This window comes from Aotus nancymaae, unplaced genomic scaffold (assembly GCF_030222135.1).
Source record: "Aotus nancymaae isolate 86718 unplaced genomic scaffold, 86718_ANA_hifiasm-v0.15.2.pri h1tg000019l, whole genome shotgun sequence".
Lineage (NCBI taxonomy): Eukaryota > Metazoa > Chordata > Mammalia > Primates > Aotidae > Aotus > Aotus nancymaae.
In genome coordinates, this window is record NW_026988431.1 from 49025982 (window position 1) to 49032574 (window position 6593).

The 6593-nt window shown below is 41.2% G+C and overlaps 1 pseudogene; it reads right to left on the reverse strand.

Moving 5' to 3' along the window:
- Positions 1-320: 320 nt before the first annotated feature.
- Positions 321-5027, reverse strand: LOC105713559 (double-strand break repair protein MRE11-like; annotated as a pseudogene).
- Positions 5028-6593: the final 1566 nt, after the last annotated feature.

Sequence of the window (6593 nt, forward strand, 5' to 3'; positions counted from 1 at the left end):
GAATCACTTGAACCTGGGAGGTGGAGGTTGCAGTGAACCAAGATCATGCCATTGCACTCTAGCCTGGGCAACAAGAGTGAAATTCTCTCTCAAAACAAATAAAACAAAACGAAAAGAAGAATGATATTAGCTCTTACTATAACAACCAGGTTAAAAACCAAGGTGAATCAATGCTATTGCATAGTCCTTGAGCTGAGAAATTTCTTACTTATGGAGTCATGCTAGGGAAGCCGTACTTAAAATCTCAAACTGTAAACTCATAGCTTGCAATGTTTTGATTTTTCCTGTGTCTTGCAAATTTCTCAGTGCAACTATATATATTATCTACTATTTCTTCTTAAAGAACTAATGTTCATAAAAAGGATCATCATCGTCATCCTCATTTGATTCAAGATCAACCCCTTTCAGTACTTGGCTCTGGGACATGTTTTTGCTGGATGATGTGCTGGACCACTTTTGATCTGTTTGCAAAGTGGTAGGAAAAATGTCTTCTACACCTGATTAACCTACCTCAATCACCTCTGAATAATTCTTAGTGACATTTCGGGAAGGCTGCTGTCTTATAGATTTAAAGGCATGTATAATAGACATATTTCTAGATGCTGACACAGTGGTCTTTCAGTTCCTGTTATGAGTAGAACTCTTCAGACCAGTGCCTGCTCTTCCTCTTTGAGACCCTCCTCTGATGCTGAATTTTGCCCTCTTCCTCCTCTTTGACTTCTTCCTTGGTCTCTTCCTTGGGTGGTTGCTGCTGAGATGCTATCATCAGAGTGATTAGCCATTTGTTCTGCTAAATCTATACTCTTAAAGTCATCAGCACTAAAGGCAGAAGCAGCCTCCTCTGATTGAGATCTGAGAGCTCTGGCCGTGTTCATAGCCTCACGGACTTCATCATCTTCACTGGTATTTTTTGTCTGCTTACTCTGAAATGAGTACTTCCTCATGATATTATCTCCTAGGGCATCAATATGATGTTCCTTAAGAAATCACTGTGGCCGGGTGCGGTGGCTCACGCCTGTAATCCCAGCACTTTGGGAGGCTGAGGCGGGTGGATCACGAAGTCAAGAGATCGAGACCATCCTGGTCAACATGGTGAAACCCTGTCTCTACTAAAAATACAAAAAATTAGCTGGGCATGGTGGCGCACGCCTGTAATCCCAGCTGCTTCGGAGGCTGAGGCAGGAGAATTGCCTGAACCCAGGAGGCGGAAGTTGCGGTGAGCTGAGATCGCGCCATTGCACTCCAGCCTGGGTAACAAGAGCGAAACTCCATCTCAAAAAAAAAAAAAAAAAAAAAAGAAATCATTGTGTTTTTTACAACTGGTATTTCATTAATTCCTCAATAGCATCTTTCTTCTCCTTGTCTACAAATTCTTGTACTGCTTCACCCGTCCCTCTTTCTGTTAGTAGTAAGGGCTGCACATTCCTCTCTGCGGTTTGAAAATACTGTTTTACAAGATCTTCTACCTTTAAAGTTGTTCCTTCTGAAGAAGGTTTTGTGATAAGTTTCCCAAAGTTCGTCTCTTCTCCTGTTTTTTCCTTTTATTCTCTATGTCTGAAGAAATGGAGAATGTCTTTAGGATTAGCTACCCGATCCACAAATTTCTGGCTAAAGCGAAGAACACTGAAAGGTTTAAAACCTCCACTATAGTCCACTCACAGTCGTAGAAGAGGGTTCTCTGGATGGTGAGAATTATGCAGACATTCCCGTTCAGCATTTTCAAGCATTTCCTCAATCTTTGCCAAACAGAAGCTTTGTGTGGCTTGGGTTACTTTCGGATTAGCTGGGTTAAAAATGTCTGGATGATAAGCCAGAACAACATCCTTTATGAAAAACTGCCACACTGTGAGAAGAGAGATTTTCTGCCTATTCATTTTCCTCCCTTTAATATGCAGCAAACCAACATGTTTCTTTACAGCTTCTCCTAGGGAAAGAGAAGTAACCATTGAACTTCCACATTGTAGGGTATAAAACAGTTGTTGTTTATTTATTATTATTTTTAGATGGAGTTTCACTTTTGTTGCCCAGGCTGGAGTACAATGGTGTGATCTCGGTTTACCGCAACCTTCACCTCCTGGGTTCAGGGGATTCTCCTGCTTCAGCTTCCCAAGTAGCTGGGATCACAGACATGAGCCACAGCACCCAGCTAATTTTGTAATTTTAGTAGAGACGGGGTTTCACCATGTTGGTCAGGCTGGTCTCAAACTCCTGACCTCATGTGATCCACCTGCACTGGCCTCTCAAAGTGCTGGGATTACAGGCATGAGCCACTATGACTGGCCTGTTGTTCATTTTTGGTTGGAGCTATTGTACACTCATGTTCATGGCCCCGGGTAACAAGATCTATGAAGTCATCCAAAAATTTTTCTGGAATGAAGTTAGTACTTCCATGTTTCCTCCTGTTCTGATAAATCAGGAATAAGTTAAACCGAGCGTTCTCATCTTCTTTTGGTCTCAACATTGTTAGTTTTTTATTGACAAACATTCGATAGAGCCTTTCATCTGGAATGGATCCTAAACCATGAGGTGCAATCTTTGTGCTTCCTTTTTGAAGCAAAACAGCACTAATGTCTATCTTCTCCATGGACATTGAATGTCCAAAGTGATTTACAAATCCAGCACAACTTAAAATGTCCAGGGCACAGAGTGCATCTGCCCCCATGGGATTGTTATGATTGCCATGAATACTAAATACTGGAATTGAAATGTTGAGATTACCATCTAGATAGTTCACCCATGGAAACTTACTAAAACCAAAGTTGACCGACTGATCACTGAGAATTTCAAACTGGACAGGCCTATCACCCATACGATAGTTTCTTTTATTTTTTTTAATATATATTTTATTGCATTTTAGGTTTTGGGGTACATGTGAAGAACATGCAAGATTGTTGCATAGGTACATACATGGCAAGGTGGTTTGCTGCCTTCCTCCCCATCACCTATATCTGGCATTTCTCCCCATGTTATCCCTCCCCAACTCCCCACCCCCCGCTGTCCCTCCCGTAGTTCCCCCACCCACAGACCCCAGTGTGTGATGTTCCCCTCCCTGTGTCCATGTGTTCTCATTGTTTAACACTTGCCTATGAGTGAGAACATGTGGTGTTTGATTTTCTGTTCTTGTGTCAGTTTGCTGAAAATGTTTCTAGTTTCATCCATGTCCCTGCAGAGGATACGAACTCATCATTTTTTATGGCTGCATAGTATTCCATGGTATATATGTGCCACATTTTCCCTGTCCAGTCTATCACCGATGGGCATTTGGGTTGGTTCCAACTCTTTGCTATTGTAAACAGTGATGCAATGAACATTCGTGTGTATGTGCCCTTATAATAGAATGATTTATAATCCTTTGGATATATACCCAGTAATGGGATTGCTGGGTCAAATGGAATTTCAATTTCTAGGTCCTTGAGGAATTGCCACACTGTCTTCCACAATGGTTGAACTAGTTTACAGTCCCACCAACAGTATAAAAGTGTTCCTATTTCTCCGCATCCTCTCCAGCATCTGTTGTCTCCAGATTTTTTAATGATTGCCATTCTAACTGGAATGAGATGGCATCTCAATGTAGCTTTGATTTGCATTTCTCTAATGACCAACGATGATGAGCATTTTTTCATATGTTTATTGGCCTCATATATGTCTTCTTTTGTAAAGTGTCTATTCATATCCTTCACCCACTTTTGAATAGGCTTGTTTGTTTTGTTCTTGTAAATCTGTTTTAGTTCTTTGTAGATTCTGGATATAAGTCCTTTCTCAGATGGGTAGATGGCAAAAATTTTTTCCCATTCTGTAGGTTTCTGATTCACTCTAATGATTGTTTCTTTTGCTGTGCAGAAGCTCTGGAGTTTAATTAGGTCCCGTTTGTCTATTTTGGCTTTTGTTGCCAATGCTTTTGGTGTTTTAGTCATGAAGTCCTTGCCTATGCCTATGTCCTGAATGGTTTTGCCTAGATTTTCTTCTAGGGTTTTTATGGTGTTAGGTCTTATGTTTAAGTCTTTAGTCTCTGATAAAATAGACTTTAAAGCAACAAAGATCAAAAGAGACAAAGAAGGACATTACATAATGGTAAAAGGATCAATGCAACAAGAAGAGCTAATGATCCTAAATATATACGCACCCAATACAGGAGTACCCAGATACATAAAGCCAGTTTTTAATGACTTACAAAGAGACCTAGACTCCCACACGATAATAGTGGGAGAGTTTAATGCTCCGCTGTCAATATTAGACAGATCAACAAGACAGAAAATTAACAAGGATATCCATGACTTGAACTCAGACCTGGACAAAGAAAACCTAATAGACATTTACAGAATTCTCCACCCCAAATCCATAGAATATACATTCTTCTCAGCACCACATCACATCTACTCTAAAATTGATCACATAATTGGAAGTAAATCACTCCTCAGCAAATGCAAAAGAACAGAAATCATAACAAACAGTCTCTCAGACCACAGTGCAATCAAGTTAGAACTCAGAATTCAGAAACTAACTCAGAACCGCACAGCTTCATGGAAACTGAACAACTGGCTCTTGAATGTTGACTGGATAAACAATGAAATGAAGGCAGAAATAAAGATGTTCTTTGAAACCAGCGAGAATGAAGACACAACACAGCAGAATCTCTGGGACACATTTAAAGCAGTGTCTAGAGGAAAATATACAGCAATAAATGCCCACATGAGAAGCGAGGAAAGATCTAAAATCGACACCCTATCATCAAAATTGAAAGTTAGAGGAGCAAGATTAAAAAAACTCAAAACCTAGCAGAAGACAATAGTTTCTTAAGAACTTGAGGCAGGTATGTAACGTTTTCCTTGAGGGCTTGTTTTCATGAAAAAGATCATCACCTAACAAAATAAAATCCACTTCATTTTCCTGGGCAAGTTTTAAAATTTCATCAAGTGTTATACGTGTATCATTTCCTTTGACTGAATCTCCGTAAATCCAAGATGAGTATCTGTTGCAACTAAGATTTTAAACATGTTTTCATCATCAAGTGCTTCTGCAGGATTCATTTTTATGGTCAGTCAGGCTCCTCTGGGACCAGGTTCTTCTCCAAAAACGCCTGGGTCCTGTACTCAAATGTCAGAAAATTCACTCGATTCTAAATTCCAGACATTCCCACTCCTGGACTCTTCAAAGCTCCACCATCGGGACGCCAGGCTATCTTCTTTCTGGGAAGAAAGGCTGGGATCCGTGAGAAGAAAACGGCAAGATTGGAACTTGCCTCTGAGAACCCGCAGGACCATAAACCTGAATTCTCTCCTTACTATTTTAACAGAAGTTTCTAGAAGTAAAACAAAACAAAACCTTTCTATTTCAGGTTTCTGACCCTGCCACTGGCCTTTAAGAAATCTTGTTGATGTAGAGGGGAAAAATCCGACATCATGTCAAATGTTGCTTCAGGATGCTGAGAATGTGTGTGAGAGGTGGATTAAGGGCAAGTGAAGGGGGCAAGGCCTACATCAAGGGAGGAAGATAATCCAAGACAGCAGTAGACGACTTGCCACCAAGCCATGTGTGACTGATGTGCCCATATTAGTTCAAGCAGTAAAGGGATGAGAATAGAAGTGAAGGAAATTCTTCCTCCTTACTGTGGTGACAGAGGAGGCCTTATGACAGCCTGGAAATTCGATGGAAAAACCTGGAAATTCAGTATGTAGAAAGAGTTTTTCATAGGGGGAAAGGAAAAGAAATAATAAAAACAAGGAGGCATAAACTAATAGGTACTTTAAGTGAATAGGAAACAAAGCAGGAGTAAACCAAAATAGTTGAAACTCATTCTTTGTGCAGAAAAACAGTTGGATATGGCCGAGCATGGTGACTCTTGCCTGTAATCCCAGCACTTTGGGAGGCCAAGGCAGGCAGATCACCTAAGGTCAAGAGTTTGAGACCAGTCTGGCCAATATGGTGAAACCTGTCTCTGCTAAAAATACAAAAATTAGGCCGAGCACGCTGGCTCACGCCTGTAATCCCAGCACTTTGGGAGGCCGAGGCGGGTGGATCATGAGGTCAAGAGATCGAGACCATCCTGGTCAACATGGTGAAACCCCGTCTCTTACTAAAAATACAAAAAATTAGCTGGGCATGGTGGCGCGTGCCTGTAATCCCAGCTACTCGGGAGGCTGAGGCAGGAGAATTGCCTGAACCCAGGAAGCGGAGGTTGCGGTGAGCCAAGATCGCACCATTGCACTCCAGCCTGGGTAACAAGAGTGAAATTCCGTCTCAAAAAAAAAAAAAAAAAAAAAAAAATTAGCTGGGCGTGGTGGGCACATGCCTGTAATTCCAGCAGCTCGGGAGGCTGAGGCAGGAGAATCGCTTGAACCCTAGAGGCAGAGATTGCAGTGAGCCAAGAATTGAGATCGTGTCACTGCACTCCAGCCTGGGCAACAGAGTGAGACCGTGTCAAAAAAAAAAAAAAAGAAAGAAAAGAAAGAAAACCAGTTGAATATGAAGTTGACAAAGTAGGTTCGAGGCCTTTAAAATCAGTTTGGTGGGTTTCGATATTATCCTTGGGTACAAAGGAGCCACTGAAGGATTTTGAGCAAGGGAGAGAGACATATTTAGATTAGATTTCCCTC